The sequence below is a fragment of the Lagenorhynchus albirostris genome, chromosome 10 (assembly GCF_949774975.1).
Source record: "Lagenorhynchus albirostris chromosome 10, mLagAlb1.1, whole genome shotgun sequence".
NCBI classification, from domain to species: domain Eukaryota; kingdom Metazoa; phylum Chordata; class Mammalia; order Artiodactyla; family Delphinidae; genus Lagenorhynchus; species Lagenorhynchus albirostris.
Window position 1 is genome coordinate 76,375,559 of NC_083104.1, and position 26,936 is coordinate 76,402,494.

Genomic DNA, 26,936 nt, shown 5'->3' on the forward strand with positions numbered 1-26,936 from the left:
TCTTAAATTCACCCTTTGATCTTTTCCCACTACCACCATTCTCTGTAGGCTCTTACAGTTCTCCTGGACAATGTTAACAGTGTGGTCTTGTAATCGCATTTTCTTAATCCAGCATGTGTTTCCAATCCATGCCGCATCTTGCCGTCAGAATTATATTTCCAGAATTCTCTCTAGATCCTCATTCTCTCAAATATTTTCTATAGCCCTACCGCCAATGGAATAAAGTCTTAGCAAAGCTTTCAAAGCATGTTGTGTTGATCTTTCCAGCTTCATTTCCCTAAATTCCTCAGTCTGTCCAGTGACACCTGCATCTCTGTCAGCTCCTTTTAGAGCACTTCTAGTTCCTTGAATCACTGTTGATAGTGTCTCTGTATCCCACTGGATGACCTGATGAAATTCTTGAAAAACCCAATTCCAAAACTTAAACCAATCAGACCTCCTTTCTGAGGAATTATCCAGCATTCCTTTCTCTGAATTCTTCTAGCCTGGTGTTTAGTATTTTAAAACACTATGTCATTCCCATCTTCTCTTGTTTCTCTGATTACATGTCAACTCACCATGTTTTCTCTTCTATCAAATTTGAAAGACAAAATTAAAGTCATTTCAGTGTATACAACACATGTCAAACACCTGATGCCTAAGAGGCACTAAATAAATTGTAGTTGAATAAGTGTATTGCATATATTTTAAAAATAAGTAATTTGTCCAGTTGGGGAGCTCTGTTGCTGACTTTTTTGGATGAATTCCCTTGTTTCATGTTTTATGGGAACATTTGAAGATACACGCTAGCTTCTATAGCCCCTGGTAAGAAGCTATTTGAATACTGAAAAAGAAGTTTGCGTTAATTACGTTTACTACTCTGTATCTCTTATTTAGAAGATTGGCTAAAAATATACACTTTTTTTTTTAAACATCTTTACTGGAGTATAATTGCTTTACAATGGTGTGTTAGTTTCTGCTTTATGACAAAGTGAATCAGTTATAGATATACATATGTCCCCATATCTCTTCCCTTTTGCGTCTCCCTCCCTCCCACCCTCCTTATCCCACCCCTCTAGGTGGTCACAAAGCACCAAGCTGATCTCCCTGTGCTATGCAGCTGCTTCCCACTAGCTACCTATTTTACATTTGGTAGTGTATATATGTCCATACCACTCTCCCACTTTGTCCCAGCTTACCCTTCCCCCTCCCCGTATCTTCAAGTCCATTCTCTAGTAGGTCTGTGTCTTTATTCCCGTCTTGCCCCTAGGTTCTTCATGACCTTTTTTTTTTTTTAGATTCCATATATATGTGTTAGCATACGGTATTTGTTTTTCTATTTCTGACTTACTTCACTCTGTATGACAGACTCTAGGTCTATCCACCTCACTATAAATAACTCAATTTCATTTCTTTTTTATGGCTGAGTAATATTCCATTGTATATATGTGCCACATCTTCTTTATCCATTCATCTGCTGATGGACACTTAGGCTGCTTCCATGTCCTGGCTACTGTAAATAGAGCTGCAATGAACATTGGTACATGACTCTTTTTGAATTATGGTTTTCTCAGGGTATATGCCCAGTAGTGGGACTGCTGGGTTGTATGGTAGTTCTATTTTTAGTTTTTTAAGGAACCTCCATACTGCTCTCCATAGTGGAGGAATCAGGTTCCCTGACTTCAGACTATACTACAAAGCTACAGTAGTCAAGACAGTATGGTACTGGCACAAAAACAGAAATATTGATCAATGGAACAGGATAGAAAGCCCAGAGATAAACCCACGCACATATGGTCACCTTATCTTTGGTAAAGGAGGCAAGAATATACAATGGAGAAAAGACAGCCTCTTCAATAAGTGGTGCTGGGAAAACTGGACAGGTACATGTAAAAGGATGAAATTAGAACACTCCCTAACACCATACACAAAAATAAACTCAAAATGGATTAAAGACCCAAATGTAAGGCCAGACACTATCAAACTCTTAGAGGAAAACATAGGCAGAACACTCAATGACATAAATCACAGCAAGATCCTTTTTGACCCACCTCCTAGAGAAATGGAAATAAAAACAAAAATAAGCAAATGGGACCTAATGAAACTTAAAATCTTTTGCACAGCAAAGGAAACCATAAACAAGATGAGAAGACAACCCTCAGAATGGGAGAAAATATTTGCAAATGAAGCAACTGACAAAGGATTAATCTCCAAAATTTACAAGCAGCTCATGCAGCTCAATACCTAAAAATATACACTCTTGAAGTAATTTCTGTACTTTTTGTGAGCTACTCTATTAGGAATAGACTGGAGTTCAAATCATATAGGTAGAATATATCATTAATCATTGCCTCCATTTATTTTATAAGGTTTTCCTGGTTTTCTTTGAATGGCCAAATAGCATACCCACTGTATCTGGTTAGGAGGAGTAGAAAATTTTAAAAACTCCATCTATTTATTATGATAATAAGAAGCACATTCTATACACCAGGCTATATTCTATTTACTTCATATAAATTAACTTTAATTTTTAAAACAACCCCGTGTGGTAGGTACTATTAATATGCCTATTTTACAGAGAAAGGAACTGAGGTACAGGATGGTTGATTTGCTCAAAACACAGAACTCATCAGCACCTGAGCCAGGATATGAACTCAGGCACACTGATTCCATATCCCATGGTCTTTCTGGCTATGCTCTGTTGCATTTAATTAACAGATGAGAGTCATGTGCAAAAGTAAATACACATAGGGCCAAATAAAGCAGGAGGTAAACTGAGGTTTAAGGAGTTCAGCAGAAAGGCAAATGAAGTGTTTAATTTTGACTGAGGTATCAGAAGTTGATTTTGAGAAGGGAGGGCCACTTGGAAATTACTCATTTTCAAGGAGGGCTCTGACACTCCACCACTTCAAAGGCAGATCATGGCTCTGTGGATCACGTTTCTTTTCACTGTATGCTTCTCCCCACCCCGTACAATCAGCAATTTCCATTTCCTTCTATTTTTGCCATCTTGTCACAGTATCACAGACCCTCCCGTACTCTTCCCCACTCCTACAGAGTATAATTACATCAGTAAGTAGTAAGCACTATTTAGCAGTTTGTGTCAGAATGTGTATTCCTTTAGCTTTATAAAGAAATGCTATTCACCTAGCATTTCTGAGGTCAGTACATTGTCAACAGGTTGGAAGGCAAGCCTAATACACAGACCCTTTCATAGAATCATACAGCAACCCTGACTCTCCCTCCCAAAGAAACACTTCAAGCCTTACTACTCATGGCTTTGCGAACAAACATCAGCATCGCTTGAGCATTGCTTAAATCCTAAAAATTTTGAGGTGAGATCTTTTATTGTAGCTTTGTTGAGTAATAAGTAATGATATTCAACACATACATGCACATACACACGCACGTGTGGGCCCACGTGCATTTGCTAATTCATTTCTTTTAGCTAGAATCTAAATAGGCTTACTTTTCTTTTAATAAATCTTCCAAAGGTTACTACCCTTTTGCCCTTCTCTGCCTGCAATTACATGAAAAAGAAAAAGCACAAAATCCTCTAAAGCCGATCTTTTAAGCTGAACAAACAGGAAATTCGATTCATATTTTATTTAATCAGTATAAATCAGGAGAATATTTTTAGAGGAGGGGTAAAGAGACTATGTTTTGAGCCGATTAAATCTCTTCCTCCTTCCTCCCCTTCACTTCCCAAACCTCTTACCTGTAATCAGTGCACAGGTCGAATCTCAGGTCCAGCATTAAGTAATTCACTAAATTAAAACAAAAACAGAAACAAAACTCTGAGCTGCAAAACTCTTGAGTCATTAAAAGAAAACACAGAAAATATGTTGGGACTTCTAGGTAACTCTTCATCAGTGATGTGATAACTGATTTGCAGTATCTTTTGAAGTGTTGAAGACATTCTCTATATCGCTAATGTATTAAATACCACCGTGGTTGAAACTATTGCAAGAGGAGAATCTGAGGGCCCTTCACTCTTCTCCCTCCACTGACTCTCAGAAAAGGAAAACTTACTTAAAAATTAAAAATATAATCATCTCTCCTTTAGAGGCAATGAAATATTTAGTAAAAATGCTCTAAGGATTTCCATCAAACGAGCACCTTGACTCCCACTTGCTGTTAGTCTGTGGTTAAGCAGATAAGCTCCTGAGCCTGAGTTTTTCTCATCCATAACATGGAGTGATGATTGATGTCCTACGGAAAGCATTTATCATCAGAGTGCCTGCCTGTTGAGTTCCTGATATCTAGACTAACAGTCTAGCAACAGGAGTATAAAGAGGTAGATGAAAATAATCATCAAATAAGTTTATTATGCGAATTAGATGAGCTGACATATAAAATTAGTAGACTAATGCCTGGCTAATAATAATTGTTCAATGTAAATTACATCGCTACCTATCCTGTCATTGTTCCCCAATTAGAAAATAAGGTGCTATTCACTCAAAGATGAACAAGTGGAATTTTCTTTCTAATTCCCCTCATAGCCCCAAACCTTCCTCACTTCCTTGCCAGAAGTTACAACAAAGGCCTTATTAGGCAGTGAGTTTCCTAGAGGAAAGGCTATTTCCTGATCACCCTTGTATTCCTTCTGCTTGCAAGAGCATTTAGGAGGTCTTTAACCTCTTTTTGTTGTTATGTTTGGTGAATGTTTATTTGAGATGAGGGCTGGGTTCCTGGAGATAGAGAAAGGAGGAAATAAGAACTGTCAAAATTGACATAGCTTTGAGGGACTGGCATTAAAAATCAAACTTTATCTATTTTGCATTTTTCCAATATGCAACTGACTGAGGAGAGAGCGTGGGAGAGCGTTCGTGTGTGCATATGGATAGAGGGGTGTGCATGGCATTTAAAAAATTTTTTAGCCCAATGCAGATTTGTGGACCACTATACATTGTTTTCTCTGCATCTGGGAATACAATTAGTCTATAAACTGCAAACCAAGCTACAAGTCCTCCTTGAAATTTCTTTTGTCTTTTTTATGTGTTTAGTTAGCTTTTTTTGAAGATGCATAGTATTCAGACTTTCTCCAGGCTCAGTAACAACAGAGGCCAATATCTGGCCTGTGCCCCTGCTCCTCGGAGGTTTCCAGAGAGCAAGCAGGATCCAGGGCTGATGGAATCAATTTTAGTATCATGACCAAGTCAAGTAAAGAAAAAAATTCAGGCTCCCCTGGCTTGCATGGTTGCACTTCAGGCCAAGACAAGACCAATCAGAGATGACCTGAATCCCAAGATCGGAGGAAGAATAGAATCAAATAACAAATAGAATCATGGCATTTAGTGCAGTGATAAGTGGTTCTATTGGAGCGCATTGATCTACCCTGAGGTACCTTTTCTCAAAAGGTAGCTAGTTATAAATCTGTCTGACAAAGCTCCTTATCAACTTCAAATTCCAATCGCTGGATAGTAGTTTTGCGCAAGCGGGCAGTGAGTGACAGTTCAGAGCATAGGCGCTACATTAATATTGGTACCAAGGCTGTTGCCCCAGAATCATACCCGTGCCCCTCCCTCGAATAGAAACCAATCACACTTACCTAAGTTTCGGGAGGAATCTGCAAAGAGAAAAAAAAAACAAGAACTGGTTAGAACCAAGTAGACCCAAGATGGGGAAGATAGGACTTCCAGTAGACCTTGAGCCTCATTATATGCTCACTGTAATACACTAGCTAAATGACACACCCAACAGCACCAGACAGTTGACAGCTGCCATGACAACTGGAAAAGCCCATACAAGGACGGAAAAGGAGAGCTGCATCAGTTCTGGGTCCAAACCACACCTCTGTTCTCTGTTCTCATGAAAGTCATGAATGTTCCTCCCACTCTTTCTAATTCCCTCCCTTTTATCTTAACCCTCCTATATATTTGGTGTCTCCGCCCCAAACTGGGTTGAGAAGTTGATTTGCAAACTAGGTTCCCGCTTCTCCATTCTTTGGCCACTGAATAAAGCTTGTGCTGCTCCAGTCTCAGCATCGGTTTTGTTATTGGCTCCATGAATCTGATCAGAAAAAGAACTTCCCTAGCCCAGATATGGGGCCTTGGCCCAGGCTAGGACCCTGGCCTGGGTCCAGTAGACCTATTCAGTAACAGTGTATAATAGTAATGTGCAGTAATATTTATATATTTTACAAGCACTCATAAGAGATGCTCATCTAGCTTCTCTTCTGGCTTTATTAGAAAACAGGATAGGAAAAAGAAAGAGGTAAGATAAATAAAGGGGAAGCTAAGCAGCGAGTCTCAAAAAAATAATTGGAATAATTTTTCTTCTTGCTATCATCTATTTCTAAACCCCGCCCCTAGAGTCTGTTCACAAGAGGAAACATTCCTATTAGCTGTTTCTTTCGAGGGCATCAAAAATGAGAAAGGCATTACAATGTTTATGTTGTTGTTTGCGTTCATACAGAAGCGATTTGGTAATAATCGACTCTGGGCAATAATAATTTTTAAATTTTGTCTTTATTCACCTTGTGTATCTGAGTGTGTAAAAAGAAAGTTTAGCAACCAGAGTCAATCATGAACATACTGTTGACAGTGTTCCATTTTCTGATGTGTGCAAAGGGAAACCAATGAATATAAATTCTGATTTCCTTGCTTCACGTGACCTTTATTTCAAGTAGAAACTGGAATTTATGTGAGTACATGCCCAGAAATGGACTTGTAAACAGAAGCTAAATTTATTTTTATATTTTCACAACTAAGCAGCTTAATTCCTAGATGACTGATTTTTTTGCAGTTTTACTCCATATAAGTAAAATATTTTAAGATGAATGGGCCAAAATACAATAATCCAGTAGGATTCCTTTTTCTTTTGTCTCATGATTTAATCTTGAATGCTCACCCATTATTGTTGTCCTTAGCCAAAGGAAAAAAAAGATTTATTGCAGCAATCCCATGAATACGCCAATATTTCTATCCTCTCTGCAGAAATGGTCTCTTAATATCTGGAAATGTATTTTCTCTTCTTTATTTTTTCTTTCATATTTGTTAGTGAGCATTCATAGATCACATGAGCTTACAAATAATTTATATATAAACTTAAACATAATAACTTCCGTTCTATACAGTATGAAAATAGAGAACGAAGTTTCTGAGTTACAAATCTGTTGTATAACATTGTAAGTATAGCAACCATTAAAATAATGAGTTTTATGTTGACTGTGGACGTTTTGGTGCAAAGTTCATTGTCCAAAATTATGTGCGGCCATTTTCAATATTTAGATTTTATAAATATATTATTTACGATCACTACCTAACGTACTAATGTTGTATACCCTTAGCTTAATGCTTCCTGAAAAAAAAAAAAAATCACACCTGTATGTGGACAACCCATTTACTTCTTCAAATAGATACTTTTTGTGGTTTTAATAATATGAAATTCTAGCTAAATGCTAAAGGCGTAATCCAATGTCTGGTATAGTTACGTTGTTTTAAAATGCAGGTAATAAATAATCAAAATAAATTTTATATTTATGATAACTAACATAAATCATATGCAAGGTAGCAAAGAATAAAGAATAAAATAAATTTTGACATGCAGAGGTAGTTACTATTAGCAAATAGGTGCATTTTTTCTTTCTCCCTCTCTCTGTGTAAATATGTATGCACATATGCATAAACCTGTATACATATCTAGAGGGTGGCACGTCCTTAAGAGGAAGAAAGAGGAGCTAGATCGGTGATAATCTACCTTCAAAGCCAAAGAGATCATCTGGCATCATGTCTCTAAAGGACCCAGTGGACTCGTCTGTATTGCCTATGAAAAGCTGTTTAAGGTCTGTTTTTCTTCATTTGTTCACCTTGCCTGCACACATTTTGCTTAATTCCTTGAAATATAGAACTTAAAACTTTAATTCATTAAAACATGCATATTGATCTACTATTTTCTATGCATTATACTAGGTTCTGGGGGTTACATTGTTGAATAAAATGGTCAAAGCTCCAGTCTCCTAAGGATTACATCTAGCAGGAAAGAGAGATGATGAACAAACCACTAGTACAAGTACAATATTACAAAAGATAAATGCAGAGCGCTGTAGTAGTGGGACCAAATCTAGTCTGGGATGTTACAGAAGACTTTCTTGAGAATATAAAATTTAGCCTAAAAACTGAAGAATTGAGTAGGCATTAATTACAATCACCATATCTTTTATTATCTACACTGGACACTTCTGAAAATTAAAGATGACACCTTTAATAATTATGCCAAGAAGTAATAAATGTTAATTGCAACAGTACAGAGTCAAAATAGGAAATAATTTCTATTTTTGGAAAACAGAAACGCATTTGGAAAACTTTTTTTAAACTTAAGGTTATGAGTTCTAAAAGACAGTGAAAATGAGACTTTAGTAAAACATGCACACAAACTTCTATACATAAATATTCACTAGTGTTTTGTACCAATCATACTTTGAATTTTAGAATTCATTTTATTAGTATGGATTAACGTGGATAAGTAGACTTTACTGAAATTCTTGAGCTGTGTTTTTTTCCCCCTTCTCAGATGACCTTTACATACTTTTCATATTGCCACATTTAACCAGTCAGTCTGACTCCAGACTCTAAATGTTTAACCTCTACTCTGAAGGTGTGAAAAATCAATGAATTTCAATATACCACTATCCTAAAAATTAGCGAGAAAAGAAAATCAAAATAAACACCAAAAAACATAGAAAGAAGAAAAAATAATGTTCAGATCCGAAAACAACAAATAAAAAATGCATTAGGCCAACCAAGTAGCAAAAAATCAAGTAGGCCAACTAAGCGAAAGAAATAATAAAATAAACAGTTTTGGATAATTATCAAGAAAAAACAGAAATATCCCTACACATATCACAGATATTAAAACAACACTAAGTGGGTATTTTGAACACTTTCTGCCAATAAATTTGAAAATTACATGAAATGGACAAATTAAATGAATACGTAATTTACCAACTCTGGCTCAGTAATAAGCAGGAAACATGGGATTTTTTAAAACCACTAAAAGAATCAAATCAATTGTGAAAAAAATTTCCACAAACAAAACTCCAATCTCAGTCAACTGCATCAGTAAGTTCTATCACACATTTAAGAAAAAAAAAAAAATCCAAACAAGTGAATTATACCAGAAAATAAGCAAATTCATTCCAATAATGAATAAATGTACACAAGATATAATACATTGGCACATCTGATTTTATCTCAGGAGTAAAAAGTTATTTTAACAATAAAGATCAATTATCATAATCTACTGTATTTACCAAAAGGAGAAAAAGGAGAAAAATCAAATGGCCACATCAAAAGATTCAGAAAAACCTTTGGTAAGATCAAGCACATATCCAGAATATTGATTTTTAACACACCAGAAACTTTCTTAACCAATAACTGATATCTCTAAGTAAAAACAATAGCAAAGATCCAAGTTAATGGTGAAATATATAAGACATCCCTTTTGAGAATTAAAATAGCTCTGTTGGAGCTAGTTAATATGGTTAAGAAAGAAATAGAAGGTATTAGAAAGGAAGAAACAAACTGTCATTACTTGCAGATGCATAGATGATATGATTATACACAGGGAAAAATCCAAAGTAATAAACAGATGAATTATGAGAAACTAGAAGAGAATTTATAAAGTTTCTTACTATAAAGTCAACATACGAAAATCTGTTTTTCTATATATCAGCAACAGTAAGTAAGAAAATGAAACGTAAAATGAAAAGGAAACGAAATAGAATTTTAGACATTCCAGAAACATCCAAGGTGTCTTAAGAACCACCCTGGTCTGGATGATGTTTTCTTAGACTGCAGGAGGGAGGAGGGGCAGCATTTTTGCAATTATCCAGAACTTTTGTTTCACCACTTTCCTTTACACATCACATGTGTCTTCTGTCATCCTGGACAGTGAGCAACCTTTCTGAGATGCTGAAAATCATTATTAAGGAATGGCTAAGTTATTGCTTTTTATTTTATTTATTAAACTGACGATGAATAGACAAGAGAAAGCAGACCTGAAGCATTTCCCAGGTATGTGAGTGCCAACTGTTTCCTAACCACACCAGAAAATGCGTCACAGTGAATGATCTTACAGTGACAATGGGAGAAGATTATGTGCTGACGGGCCTTTTGGACTCATTTTCTCTGAGTCAGTACAAGTTCATAGCTAAAGCAGAACACAGAAGGGCTTGTTTTCTTGTTTGTTTGTCTTTAATTATGAAACCAATGAGCAGAGGCTGTACCTTTACTCCAGAATGTACTCTATTATAATATTATATTTTAATAATGTTTCACATAGTTGAAGCAAAAAGAGGGTATAAAAATAAAATACAAAGAATATAACAGTTTCACTAAAATGAGTTCTAGTGCCTTAGAAAAAAAAAAGAAATATAAATTAACCCGATTTGGTGGCTCTCATTATTTCATTAACATATATAAAAATAACTTTTTATACTAGCTTTCTTACTGCATAAAAATATGCATAAATTAGCTAATAGTAGATCTGTATGAAAGCTCAAGGGCATTTCTTTAATCATTATATATTAGTATATTGTGATTGGACACATTCAATTTAATTCAAAAAGTATCTAATAAAGAACATCTATTTTCCACACTGCTTGGGGACTCTAAGGAAGGCAACTATGAGTAAATATCCTGTCAAAGAGATGGAACATAAATTAATCAATGAACAAATAGTCCTTTGGTGCCCTTGTTAGACAAAGCACTGAGCCAGACAAATTCGTACTAAAAAATAAAATGTGCGTGTGTGTGTGCATGTACGTGTGTGCATACTATATATGTGTGCCATAATATAAATATTATGACCTTGAGGTAAAATTCATATCTAATATGGAAAAAAAGGAAAATGGGAAAACTGACTTAAGAAACTAGTAACAAACATTAATGAACAATCTAGCACTAAATTTTACAGAGTATATTATGTACCTTTGGTTTTAGAAAAAGATGAGTGTAAGCTGAGAAATTATTAATATCAGTGCTGAAGGATATATAGAATTTACACAGGTGAAGGAAAGATGGCAGAAATATCCCAGCAACTGAAAAAACAGGATCAAAGGCACAGAAATGAGAAGCATGGCATTTGGAGGAAACAGTAAGGAGAAACCTGGAATTCAAAAGAAATAACTTCTGAAGAGAAACCACAGCGGGTTGTGGAAAGCATCAAAGACCTGGCAACAGAGATTGAAGGGTTGGCTTCCTCCTGGCTCTGCCCCCTGCTGGTTTTCTGGTTTGGGTCCAGGCATGTAATTTAATTGAGCTTGAGTTCACCTACTATCCCCTGAGGACAAGATAAACCCTGCCTATGCCCTGTGTCTGTACGAAGTAAATGAGACAATCTGTATGGAAGTGTGTTTTAACCCGTAAAGTTCTAAATTGAAGGGTTATTATTCAGGGTAAAAATTAATATCCCTTCTCCCATTTGGTACGAGCCACTACATGTGGAACATGTTACTGCAGACACAGGGAGGTTTGCTGTTGCTGTTGTGGTTTCTTTTTGTTTTGCTTTGTCTTGTTTTTTGTTTTGGGGGGGATTTATTTGGCCGCCCCACGCAGACTATGGGATCTTAGTTCCCCGACCAGGGATCATCCCATGACCTCGGCAGTGAAAGCACAGAGTCCTAACCACTGGACTGCCAGAGAACTTCCTGTTGTTGCTGTTTGAATCGGCTCCATCTGATAGGTTGTTACAAAGGTGGGGCTGGTTACATCAACTGAAGGCAGGTTTTCTCCCTACGCAGGAGAACACACTCAGATGCCTTCACACAGAATAGACAGGTGAATCTCGCGGCAGGGGCTATTTGATTAGTTTTTTGCTTCATTTGCTGGTTTCTTATTTTATTTTCTTCTGTCTTATTTGTTTGTCTGGACACAATGGAGATGTCCAGGAAACTGCAGGATTGATTTGATGGAAAGAATCCTGTAATCCTGTCTGTATGGATGGAATTGCACCCCTCCCCACAAATGCATATGCTGAAGCCATAATCCCCAGTACCTCAGAAGGTGACCATATTTGGAAATAGGGTCTTGCAGTTCTGGTTAGTAAAGATGAGGTCATACTGAAATAGAGGGGGGCCAAATCCAATGTAACTGGGAGAATGCCAGGGACCATAAAGGCAGACAGCAGGATGATGCATCTACAAGGCAAGGAATGCTGGTAATCCACCAGAAGCTGGGAGAGAGACCTGGGACAGATTCTCCCTAGAAGTCCTCAAAAGGAACTAATCCTATGACATCATGAACTTGCTCATACTTCTAGCCTCCACTATTAGGAAACAATAAATTTCTGTTGTTTAAATCACCCAGTTTGTTATACTTTGTTATGGCTGCCCTGGGAAACTACTACAATGAAATCGGATCCAGATGCAAATATTGGCCTTATACTGTACCTACTATGTTACTTTAACCAAGGCACGCAATATCTCTTAGTCTGTTTCCTTAAACCAAGGCCTACCCATCCTACCTCACAGCTTTGCATGGACCAAGTATATAATACGCAAATAGAGTCTGTAAATGATTAAGTGTTATAAAAAGTGTATACGGGGGCTTCCCTGGTGACGCAGTAGTTGGGAGTCCGCCGGCCGATGCAGGGGACACGGGTTCGTGCCCCGGTCCGGGAAGATCCCACATGCCACGGAGCGGCTGGGCCCGTGAGCCATGGTTGCTGAGCCTGCGCGTCCGGAGCCTGTGCTCCGCAACGGGAGAGGCCACAACGGTGAGAGGCCCGCATACCACAAAAATAAATAAATAAATAAAATAAAATAAAAAATGAAAAGTGTATATGGGTATTCATATGAGTAAGAATTGAAAGTGCTTATCAATTAATTTCCATTCATTTACAATGGTCTGTTACAACTACTGAAGGTGTGTATTATATATAAGTGTGGCTCAGCACAATTCAACTTTTAAGTATGCTAGACACATTTAGGCACAGATTCATAGGGATTCTGTTAATAGGGATTCTCATGATATAGCTATAGATAATTTAACCCTAATGGATCCTATTTTTCCAGATGGTGATGTGGAACACATTGAGACAGGCTGGGACCTGGGACCCTCTGCTGCAGTGCCTGCACCTGGATAAATGTCTCCTCAGCAACAAAATACAAAGAAACTATAAGGGACTAAAAATAATGGTGTACGAGTGCAGTTGGGGCAAATTACGGACAATAAGATACGAAAAGACCAAAACCCAACGGCCACTTCTGAAGAGCTGAGAGCAAAAGCAGGGTGTCAGGAACAAAAGCAGGGTACTGAGCATGCACCCTGCACTCAACAGCAGCAAAGGGGTGGGCAAAACACCTAAGCCACCGCTCCGGCCCAGCTCCTGGACCTGCCCCTACCCTCACCCCATATAAGCAACTAGCTTGCCCCACCTCCGTTGGGGACTGACCAAGGGAAACTCTTACTTGTTTTTGCTCCCCTCTGCTGCAGCAGGGGCCCCGATAAAGTCTTGCCTGAATTTCTTGCCTGACCTCTTATCAATTTCTGTTGAATAAGGAAGACGAAGAACCCTGTCGGTAACAACGTTACCACAGCCACTGCGATTGGTTGCTGGAACTGAAGATATTTTTGCAGCTCTACTATATAATGGACAATTTTATGTACATTTAAAATTTACACAGGTGAAGGGAAGAGGACAGAAATATCCAGGAAACTGAAAAAAACAGGATCAAAAGTATTTGTAGGGGAATGTATACATATATTCCCCTCCAAATATATACATATATGTATAAAATCATAAAATCATGGTCAATGAATTTTTTAAATATATACAGTTTCCTCACAGTATTTACCCAATCAGAGAAATCTTAGGTTCTTGCTACAATCAATAGATTTCAGACCTTTAATGAGTCTTCCCTTTTAACATTCCTACTGCAACAAGATTCTTCCTGTGTTTTCATGTAATCAATTAGTTTGTTCTTTTTGTCGTTAATTCCATACTGTAGCTGTTCTAATTGCAACTCCAGTTATGCAAAAATATCTCATTTCAGAATGTCTAAAGCTATCATTATCCTGATAACAAACATTCTCCAGATAACCTCCACCAGTACTCCTCAGTTACAAGGCTTCTTATCCTTGTCATAACTCACAGCTATTCCAGCAGGATGTTAGCTAAGTTCATTAACTTGCATATCAGACAAAGGGAAGGCAGCACCCTGTGACTCTTCTTTTTATTCCTGACATTTTTTTTTCTTTTTATGCCAGCACAAGGATCACGCTACATCACTACATTTTTTTTCAGCCAATATTCAGTTTTTTTCTGTAGAACATCACAGTGTTATGACACTATTTCTTCTTGTGTGGATCAGGACAGGATGTAACACAAACGTCTTTTGTAGTCAGCATTTTCTATTCCTTAGAACCACTGAAATGCTTGTCACATATGAAGGTCCAGCAGAGACCTCACACTACAGAGTACACATGACGTACTATTAAAGAGTTACATATTAACTAAAAACTAAATAATAAGGCATTAAAAGTATAGCATCAAAATTACAACAAATAAACCAATGATAGATGCTCATGAGTTGAATCATTGCCCCTAAAGGTCCAAACATGTTTGGTTTGCGTACGCTTTTGTAGCAGAGCTGGCAGCTGGGAATTGCTGTGCCTCTTTAAAATGGATAAAAATTCTGGAAACATTGGTTAGCTAATAATTCTCCTAATAAATACAAGTCCCTCTATGATCTGCTTCAGGATTTGCCAACTCATTGCCATGTTTATTGTGTGTTCACCTAGATAATCTCCTTTCCCCTCACCCTTTAAATGTCGTAGTATAAGGATCCTCAAGGTGTGGTCTGGAGTTCCTGACCACAGAGGACCCAGAGAGGCAAAACTTTGTTCATAACAATATTAAAACATGATTTACCTTTTTCAATCTCATTTTCCCGTGAATGTATAGTGGATTTTCTAGAGGTGACCTAGTAGGCAACATTGTAACTGAATACTGAAGCAGATATGAGGATCCAGCCATCTTCTTTTAGGCACAATAATAAGATTTGCAATAGTATAAAATAATGATATTCTTACTGTTTGTTTGTTTTGGAAAATAAGGTCATTTTAAAAAATTAAAACAGATTAATTATATTAACAAAAATGGGTTTTAAGTTAAATAAATATATTTTAAGTTCTCTGTTTTAATTTCTAATATGGTAACTATCAGTAAACGTAACTCAAACAAACTAACATTAATTGGGTTTCCTAGTAATATTTAATAGAGTAAAGGATACTGAGATGGAAATGTTTGAGAGCAGCTGTCAGGGAATATACCAGAGATTTTAATTTATTTTTTTTACTGTGTTCCCAGAGACTCATAAGCTGAGGAACAGTTAGCCTAGAAGAATAAAATCTGCCCCCCACCGATTCCCATCCCAGCATTGGGAGAAGAGGGTTGGACACTGAATGTATCTCTGAGAGGGTATCAAGAGACCTGCACCTTCACACCTGTTCCACTCCAGTGAGATTCAATGGGAGTCAAGGTAAATTTGGGAGGCGGTGAACTCCACCAAGAGGGTTTTGTTTTCTTGGCTTTGATAATATACTATTAGCCATCCCTTTATTTTTACTGTCAATGCCACCACAGTATTTTTGTGTTGGACTAATGCAATATTCTACTGTATGATCATCTGAGTTAAAATCTCTTTCCTGTAATTCACACCACCAAAACACTTACCCAAAATTGAACTTTGTCCAGAATGTCCTCAGTCAGATATGTTAGCAAGTTCCCCCACTGCCTGGAGCTTAAAGCCTAAACATTTTGGAATCTTAGAATCACAGCCTTTTCAAACCATAGAGAACACAGATATCATTAGATCAAAGCTCCACATGTTCTAAAATAAGAAACTGATGTCCATAAGTGATGTGACTTTACCATGGTCATATGAACAACAGCAACATAATCAAAATCGGAATTAAGTTGAGTCTGTATCTGACATTTGTGGTACCACAAAATATCATGATTTATATTTCCAAAAATGTATATCTACTTCCCATCATAATATCTCTACTTCAGATGCACTCGTCTCATTATCTTCAAAACATACTGTGTAAATTACCATCACTGTGAGAAAGACAAATGGAGCTGGAGGAATCAGGCTCCCTGACTCCAGACTATACTACAAAGCTAAGGTAATCAAGAAGCATGGTACTGGCACAAAAACAGAAATATAGATCAACAGAACAGGATAGAAAGCCCAGAGATAAACCCACGCACATATGGTCACCTTATCTTTGATAAAGGAGGCAGGAATGTACAGTGTTGAGAAAGGACAGCCTCGTCAATAAGTGGTGCTGGGAAAACTGGACAGGTACATGTAAAAGTATGAGATTAGATCACTCCCTAACACCATACACAAAAATAAGCTCAAAATGGATTAAAGACCTAAATGTAAGGCCAGACACTATCAAACTCTTAGAGGAAAACATAGGCAGAACACTCTATGACATAAATCACAGCAAGATCCTTTTTGACCCACCTCCTAGAGAAATGGAAATAAAAACAAAAATAAACAAATGGGACCTAATGAAACTTAAAAGCTTTTGCGCAGCAAAGGAAACCATAAAGAAGACCAAAAGACAACCCTCAGAATGGGAGAAAATATTTGCAAATGAAGTAACTAACAAAGGATTAATCTCCAAAATTTATAAGCAGCTCATGCAGCTTAATAACAAAAAAACAAACAACCCAATCCAAAAATGGGCAGAAGACCTAAATAGACATTTCTCCAAAGAAGATATACAGAGTGCCAACAAACACATGAAAGAATGCTCAACATCACTAATCATTAGAGAAATGCAAATCAAAACTACAATGAGATAGCATCTCACACCAGTCAGAATGGCCATCATCAAAAAATCTAGAAACAATAAATGCTGGAGAGGGTGTGGAGAAAAGGGAACCCTCTTACACTGTTGGTGGGAATGTAAATTGATACAGCCACTGTGGAGAACAGTATGGAGGTTCCTTAAAAAGCTACACATAGAACTACCATATGACCCAGCAATCCCACTACTGGGCATATACCCTGAGAAAACCATAATTCAAAAAGAGTCATGTACCAAAATGTTCATTGCAGCTCTATTTACAATAGCCCAGAGATGGAAACAACCTAAGTGTCCATCATCGGATGAATGGATAAAGAAGATGTGGCACATATATACAATGGAATATTACTCAGCCATAAAAAGAGACGAAATTGAGCTATTTGTAATGAGGTGGATAGACCTAGAGTCTGTCATACAGAGTGAAGTAAGTCAGAAAGAGAGAGACAAATAACGTATGCTAACACATATATATGGAATTTAAAAAAAAAAATGTCATGAAAAACCTAGGGGTGAAACAGGAATAAAGACACAGACTTACTAGAGAATGGACTTGAGGCTATGGGGAGGGGGAAGGGTAAACGGTGACAAAGCGATAAAGAGGCATGGACATATATACACTACCAAACGTAAGGTAGATAGCTAGTGGGAAGCAGCCGCATAGCACAGGGAGATCAGCTCGGTGCTTTGTGACCGCCTGGAGGGGTGGGATAGGGAGGGTGGCAGGGAGGGAGACGCAAGCGGGAAGAGATATGGGACCATATGTATATATATAACTGATTCATTTTGTTGTGAAGCTGAAACTAACATACCATTGTAAAGCAATTATACTCCAATAAAGATGTTAAAAAAAAAAAAGAGGTAAGAGGCAAAGAGTCAAGTTATGAATGGCTTTTTATTGAAATATACTGGAATGTAGCCTTGTGTTAATGGGTGCTTTTGTAGACTAAGATTGGTATGACTGTCCTGCAATTGTGATTAAATTATGCTTATTGTTTTCTTAAAAAAAAAAAACAAACAAAAATAAACAAATGGGACCTAATGAAACTTCAAAGCTTTTGCACAGCAAAGGAAACCATAAACAAGATGAAAAGACAACCCTCAGAATGGGAGAAAATATTTGCAAATGAAGCAACTGACAAAGGATTAATCTCCAAAATTTACAAGCAGCTCATGCAGCTCAATAACAAAAAAACAAACAACCCAATCCAAAAATGGGCAGAAGACGTAAATAGACATTTCTCCAAAGAAGATATACAGACTGCCAACAAACACATGAAAGAATGCTCAACATCATTAATCATTAGAGAAATGCAAATCAAAACTACAATGAGATAGCATCTCACACCAGTCAGAATGGCCATCATCAAAAAATCTAGAAACAATAAATGCTGGAGAGGGTGTGGAGAAAAGGGAACACTCTTGCACTGCTGGTGGGAATGTGAATTGGTTCAGCCACTATGGAGAACAGTATGGAGGTTCCTTAAAAAACTACAAATAGAACTACCATATGTGGGCTTCCCTGGTGGCACAGTGGTTGAGAGTCCGCCTGCTGATTCAGGGGACACAGGTTCATGCCCCGGTCTGGGAATATCCGACATGCTGCGGAGCGACTAGGCCCATGAGCCATGGCCGCTGAGCCTGCACGTCGGGAGCCTGTGCTCCGCAACGGGAGAGGCCACAACAGTGAGAGGCCTGCGTACAGCAAAAGAAAAAAAAAAAAAAAAAGAACTACCATATGACCCAGCAATCCCACTACTGGGCATATACCCTGAGAAAAACCATAATTCAAAAAGAGTCATGTACCAAAATGTTTATTGCAGCTCTATTTACAATAGCCAGGAGATGGAAACAACCTAAGTGTCCATCATCGGATGAATGGATAAAGAAGATGTGGCACATACATACAATAGAATATTACTCAGCCATAAAAAGAAACAAAATTGAGCTATTTGTAATGAGGTGGATAGACCTAGAGTCTGTCATACAGAGTGAAGTAAGTCAGAAAGAGAAAGACAAATACTGTATACTAACACATATATATGGAATTTAAGAAAAAAAAAATGTCATGAAGAACCTAGGGGTAAGACAGGAATAAAGACACAGACCTACTAGAGAATGGACGTGAGGCTATGGGGAGGGGGAAGGGTAAGCTGTGACAAAGCGAGAGAGTGGCATGGACATATATACTCTACCAAACGTAAAATAGATAGCTAGTGGGAAGCAGCTGCATAGCACAGGGAGATCAGCTCGGTGCTTTGTGACCACCTAGAGGGGTGGGATAGGGAGGGTGGGAGGGAGGGAGACGCAACAGGGAAGAGATATGGAACACATGTATATGTATAACTGATTCACTTTGTTATAAAGCAGAAACTAACACACCATTGTAAAGCAATTATACTCCAATAAAGATGTAAAAAAAAAAAAGACCCAATGCAGCCAAAAATTAAATAAATAATAAAAACAAACTAATTATTAAAAAAAATTATTGTCAATATACAAACAATAAATGCTGGAGAGGGTGTGGAGAAAAGGGAACCCTACTACACTGTTGGTGGAAATGTAAATCAGTACAGTCACCACGGAGAACAGTATGCAGGTTTCTGAAAAAAATAAAAATAGAGCTACCATATGATCCAGCAATCCCACTCCTGGGCATATACCCAGAGTAAAACATGGTTGGAATGGGCACATGCACCCCAATGTTCATTGCAGCACTGTTTACAACAGCCAAGACATGGAAACAACCTAAATGTCCATTGACAGATGAATAAAGGAGATGAGGTACACATATACAATGGAATAATATTCAGCCATTAAATAGAACGAAATAATGCCATTTGCAGCAACATGGATGGACCTGGAGATTATCGTACTAAGTGAAGTAAGTCAGACACAGAAAGACAAATATATGATATCGCTTACATGTGGAATCTAAAGGAAAAAATGATACAAATGAACTTACTTACAAAACAGAAACAGACTCACAGTCTTAGAGAACGAACTTTTGGTTACAGGGGCGGTGGGGGAAGCCGGGGGAGGGATAGATTGGGAGTTTGGGATTGACATGTACACACTACTATATTTAGAACAGATAACCAACAAGGACCTACTATATAGCAGAGGGAACCCTGCTCAATATTCTGTAATAAATGGGAAAAGTATTTGGAAAAGAATAGATACATGTATATGTATAATTGAATCACTTTGCTGTACACCTGAAACTAACACAACATTGTTAATCAATGCTCCAGTATAAAATAAAAATGAAAAAAAGCAAACTTGTGTTCCTATAACATATTGCCATGAATATTTTGTGTATCACTTTTTCATGTATCATTTACGTTTGCATCTTAAAATGTTTGTTTCATGTTGACCACATGCAGGGTATTTAAATATATCAGTTGATTATTATAGAGGCTCCTCTTTGCAACACAGAGACCAAATAATATATTGATTACATCTTTTCATTTGTAAGAATATAATAACTGGCCTATAGCATTTAGTAAGTCTGCAATTAACTTCCTCAAAGATCTTTAAAGCATTTTTCAGTTTCATTGATCCTCATGTTATTTCCCTGCTTACCTCGACAAACAAAATCAATTCAACTGCAATGATAATCAGATCACATATAAAGCCATCTACTTAAGCAAACTGAAAGAATTTTTAGTTTGCCTGATCTGATTTTTGGAAGATTGTGCCAATATGAAGTCAGATGGAGGACTTGAGAGTCCAGAGGGAATGGCACATGTTTATTTTCAAAAGAGAGCAATTGAGAGATCCAGAAAAAAAGATGAGTAGCTAATTCAAGTTTAATGTATTACCTAACCGTGAGCTATTAGAGAAGACTCTTAATCCCTCTGCCTGTTTGTCCCCACTCTTTCCATTTGTATACTCCACCGATGATGGCAATGGTCCACACTAGTGCTACAGAGCACCCTGACTGGCCTTGCCTGGTACTCTTTATACAATTCTGTACAAAGATGAGAAATAAGCTTTGGAAAGTATAAAAGTCCAATCAAGGAAAAGACAAGACAGGGATGATTCATCACAATCCCTGCCTTATTCTTACCAGCTTTCTCATACATTTCTTGCTTATTTCAACATACATGAAATTCTTCCTAATTACAAAGATGATAAAATCATTTGACTCATTGAGACTATAAAAAAGAAATACACTTTTTACTCTCCTCAAAAGTTAAATTTTCTAAATATTTTATTGCAATAAATAATGATGTTTTCCTCATAGAGAAAAAGAAATACACTTTTTACTCTCCTCTAAAGAAATACACTTTTTACTCTCCTCAAAAGTTAAATTTTCTAAATATTTTATTGCAATAAATAATGATGTTTGCCTCATAGAGAAAAAGTTTACTATGAAAATAAAGTTGTCATTTCTCTGCAGAGCTGGCATGTTGCAGAACAATTATTGACTTAGGGGCTAGAAAATTCTAAATTTAGATCCTACATCTCCAGCTTGCAAGATGCATTACCTGTGGCATTTTATTTTTTTATTCCCATCAAGTTACCCATCTCCTTATCTAAAATAATGCCTATTTCGTAAAAAGTTGCTGGAGAAAATATGTTAGATGATAAAGTGAAGCAGTTCTCACAAAGGAATAGTTTTATAAATATTTATTACCATCCCTTTACTCATCAATGCCCATTACCCAGATCTCATACTACACATAACCTTTATTAATATTTTTCAATCAAATGTTATATCTGAAAACATCATAGGAGAGTACATTCAACGTCTGGGCAGGGTACTAATATCTTGCAGGGAAACTTTCAATCACAATTCATTAAAAGAGTCCAACCTATTTCTGTCAACTTTGAGGGATGAGCCCTCTGCCACTCTTTTGCTTATGTAAGATCAATGGAACCTTTAATGTGTGTTTAATATCTTCAGGCTCCTCCAAGAGTTATTCTCTGAGAAAATCAGTAGAAGCCATTCATCAAGGCACATAGATGTGTGCTTCCAGAATAAAAAGGAGAGTTCAGAAGGCTGATTCTGACACTAATCAATTCTTTCCTCAGATAATGTGGAAATCTGTGACACGTTTTTAATATTGTCATAGGTCAGTGTTATCCGTTATGGTTGAGATTATCCTACTAATAATGAGGATTCTCCATAATTTTCAGGAACAATTGGGGTCTAAACATTCATGTTTTTTACACAGAGTCCATTTGCTGTTATCTGAGTCTTTAATTAAGATACTTCCTTTACTCTTGGAACAAAGGTATTTGTCATTTCTCTCCCTGACCGTTTTAACTTTAATTATCGGATGCTACAAAATTTAGCACGTGTGTTCATTATTGGGTGGATTTAGAATATTCACTGTAACTTCTGCTGACATTAACTGAATAAAGTAACTTTAGACAGGGACTTCCCTCGTGGCTCAGTGGTTAAGAATCCACCTGCCAATGCAGGGGACATGGGTTAGATCCCTGGTCAGGAAAGATCCCACATGCTGCAGAGAAACTAAGCCCGTGCACCACAGCTACTGAGCCTGCGCTCTAGAGACCGTGGGCCACAACTACTGAAGCCCGCATGCTTTAGGGCCCCTGCTCCGCAACAAGAAAAGCCACCAATGAGAAATCCTCTTACCACAACTAGACAAAGCCCAGGAGCAGCAATGAAGACCCAACTCAGCCAAAAATAAGTAAATAAATAAAATAAATTTATACAGAGATCTGGCTTCAATTTAGTCACAATCTGATGATTCAGTTTGATTTCATGTCATTTATTCTTCTGTTTAAAGGAGCCTTCAGAATTGTGTGATTTAGAGTCCAATGGTGTAGTTTTCTGTTATGGTCATCCATTCTCCAATTTTGTTTATTTTCTTCTATTCTTTTTAAAATATCATATTTCATTAACATTTACCTAACACTGCACTTGACATTTTCCATTTCACACCTCTCTAATATATGTGCAGTAAGGCTGGGGAAAAGTGTTTCCTCATAATGATACCTAAAATTTATTTTATAGGAGGCTGAGGCATTCATCCCAAATTTAAAGATAAAATTAAATGGCACAATTCTCCTGGGAGAACAAGCACAGAGACCAAGTCATCTCACACCTCCACTGATTTAAAACATCTGGCCAAAGAGAGACAGAGTCACTGAGCCAAGCCAGCAGATGGACACAGTCCAAACCGGAGGTGGGAGAAGATTTAATATAAGTGATGTTCAGTGTTGGGATTAATACTCATGAAAGGACATTCAGTCAATGTGGTAACAGAACTGTTTGACATGATAAACTACATTTTAAGACATACATACTTATGACCTATCAACTGTACTCCTAGGTATATATCCATTGAAAATGTCTCTGCATGTTCACTAAAAGACATGTACAAGAATGTATCACAGCAACATCATCCCATCGTAATAACAAAAACCTCAAAACACCTAAAATGCCCATCAAACTTAGAAAGACATCATCATAAAATGGGACATTCTATAACAGCGAAAATACTCTGCAGATACACCTAAGAATTTGGAAAAAATCTCATACACATAATGTTGACCAAAGCAAAAACCACATATAATACATTTATACAAAATTCAAAATATTTAAAATTATACTGCATTATTTAGGGCTGAAAACTTGGGAGATAAAATTATAAAGAACTGCTGATGAGTATTTTCTGAAATTTAATTATATAAAAATACAGAAGTCAGATTTGCGATCACTTCTGTGGAAGGGAGGAGCAGTGACTGACGGGACTATAATGAAAGATTCTGAGATTTTTGTGATGTATGTCTGTTGTTGTTTTACTTTCATTGTGTCCATGTGTTATTCACTTTGTGATATGTCATTGCGCTGGATTTTTTTTCAGAGCTGGACTTTTCTAAATGTGTGATGTATTTCACATATCTAACGCTTAAAGCATTTTCATATAATTGTTTTCAAAAATCCCTTCAGAGTTGAGGGCTGGCCTATGAATGGTTTGTGTTTGTAGAGAAAATATGAACATGAACAAGCCTACTATACAGAATAAAAGGGTAATAAAATCTCTTTCCTATTCTGTTATTTAATTGCCGTCCAAAATTTCAAAAAAACCCTGTGTGTGTGCACGCACTTGTATGTGTGCATAGGAATGGCACTACTTGGTGCCCCAATAACTGAAGAATTTGTCGTGTTTCACAAAACCTGACATTTAGAACTACATACCAACTACCGTAACTCCACCATTTACAGTGGCATAATCTGAAGTGGTCAGAAAACCGATCCCACAAAACGTTGCCATGAGGTAATTTTCACATATAAAGAAAGCATATCACAGTGACCTCACATTTTACTTAAGTTGAGGTGGAACTTGATATTATCTGGCTTTTGTCACCGATATGCACTGAACCTTGCCAGTGTTCCTTGTCTGACATGACAGATGACTTTTCATACACTTTTATTATGTGCTTATTTTTATTCTTTGAAGAATGAGGTTGTCATGGCTCAGAATTAAAAAAAAAAAAAAAACCTTAGAAACTTAGAGTCAATTTCATGTCATGTGTTTCCTGGAGTAAGAGGTAGAGGAGCAATGAGTATCACATGGACCTTTTATCCACTTTGACCTTCCTCTGCCTATTAGTCACATCTATATTTATGTCTGCTTGCATTGCTTCCTCAGGGGCACCTAACATCTAAATACGGGCTCCCTATCTCAGCATCTCTTATTGACTTTTCCTAATCTTATTATTTCCACTGATATTTACTCTGCATGTCACTTTTGCTTTCCCAGCACTATATATTGATGTGATTCACCCTGGAGGAATCTTTACATTACCAGCCTAACAAATGAAATTAGGAAAGGAAGGTGGTCACACCTAGATCCCGGTTGAACAAAAGAACCAGCATCTACATGGAGGGCACCATGAAAATTTAAACTGAGGTCAGCATCTAAAGACAGTATTCACCACAATGACTCAAGACCTGTTTTGTTTTGTTTGGTCATATTTTGTTTTCAATAAGGTGCCTGCTTCAACCTTAAGGGGAATCAACAAATAAAAATCTTAAGGGGAATCAACAAATAATCTTAGGAAACAACCAGAAATCTAACTTCGTTTTTAACAATTTGGTGGAGAGGAAAGGCTATGACCTTTTGTTTTAAACAGAGGTTTGAGAGGAGTATCATCTTAACATCCACAACCCTAGTGTATCTGTCTGTAAAACAGAACTAGTAATCCTTAAGAACTTATCTTTAGAGTCAAATAAGATTTGGCGTGTACAGTGCCTTGCATTTATTTGACATTAATGAATGTTAACTATTATTACTGCTGCCTTGGCCTAATTCCTTTGACACCCCTACCCTCTGTGTCTGATCTTGCATTAACCCCTTCCCCACAATGAGGGAAGTCATGGGAGTTATCGTGTTCTTTGCAGTGGGTATAGAAGAGGCACTGGCCTCCTAAGGCTTTCATATTACATCGTAAGTTAACGAAATGAATGGAGGAGTGAAGAGCAGGTAAAGAAGACCAGGTGAGGCTGGAAGAATAGAGGATGGTAAAGAGAGACAGACAGACAGACAGATAAAAATAAAAGCTGTGTGCATATCTCCTGCTAAGGTTGGCTTGTGCTGAAGGGTGATTTTGCTCCTGTATTTGAAGGGCTACAAATCCCCTAATGCATACTCACATTCAAATTCAGAAAACGATTACAAGTCAACTTTATTTTGGGGGATTATTTATTCCATGTCTTTATATATCTGAGTGAGGATTTGGAGGACATGATTTCGTAAGCATATTTTTAAAATAGGAAATTCATACATAAAAATATTAGGATACAAATAACTTGTAATGAAAACAATACTTCTTCACATACTCTTTCCTATCTGCAGTTTTATTCCCCTAAGCTAAATACTTTTTATTTTAAATATTTCTTCTGATGTCGTCTTCAGTATTTCGTAGTAGTAGGTGTATCATCTTTTCTAGATTTTTCAATTTTAGTCATGTATTGCCTTCTTCCTACAACTATTTAGAGTTCAGGTTGCTCATGATCACATCACCACCTTCTCTCCATTTTTCTTGCAATTGGTCATATTACTACTTTTAGGTCCATTATTGGTTACTTATGTTACATTTACACTTTTATGCATTATTTTGTAGCACCCAACTACTTATTAGGTTTCTAAATTTTCTCTCAGCTCTCCTCTCAAATTCACCATCCAGACAACTTCCTAAAGAAAAGGCTTGTGGAGAATCCATTATTTGAGTAATTACATATGCAAAATATCTCTTGTCAGCCCTCATTCATGTGTAAAAGCATGACTAGTGTAGAATTATACGTTGAGATCATTTGCCTCTAGAAATCCAAAAGATTCATTTCATTGTCTTAATTTTGATTCTTGCTATTGAGTCTTACAACAATGTGTTTCTTCTTCTTCCTGTGTCTTTTTTTTTTCATTCTTTCCTCTTTGGAAACTCAACTAAACTATTTTAATGCCAGCATGCACACTAATTAAGATAAATATTGCTAAATATAAAACCAACTGAGGCTTCAAGTTATTGCTTATTTACTGTGCATTTTATATGCAATTTATTTTAGAGTTTATTATTCACAAATTTCAGGAAAGAAAATGAGGCTCTTGGAGATTACATAAATTCGTCAGATTCACAGAGGTACAAAAGGACAGACCTGGAGTTCAAACTCAGTTGCGTTTCAGTATAAAGCCCAGCTCTTTTCACCATCTCAAATAGCTGTGCATCTACCACCCTTAGGAAACATCACTTTCATTTCTGAATGGGGGTGATTTTACCTCCAGTTAACAATTTCTGGAATACTTTTTATTGTCACAACTGTGGGATGCTTCTAGCACACGGTATGTGAAGGCTGGGGATGTAACATTACAGAGGCCATGAAAGTCAAGATCTGAGGAAAGACTTTGTGCTGTTTTACTAAAGTTATATCTAAAGAGAGCCAATCAAGAGTAGCTGCACTTTTGTTGGTTTAAAAATGTCCCCCCAAACGACAAGATACATGCTCCATTTCCCTCTTTCACCTCTGATGCCATAGGAGAATCTACATCTCTCCAAAAAAGGTCAACTCTACCTCTGTTCTTCCCATTCATTCTATAGCTAATGTTCTACTTCCCTCAATTGGTTGTGCAGTTTACCATTTAACACAGAGCG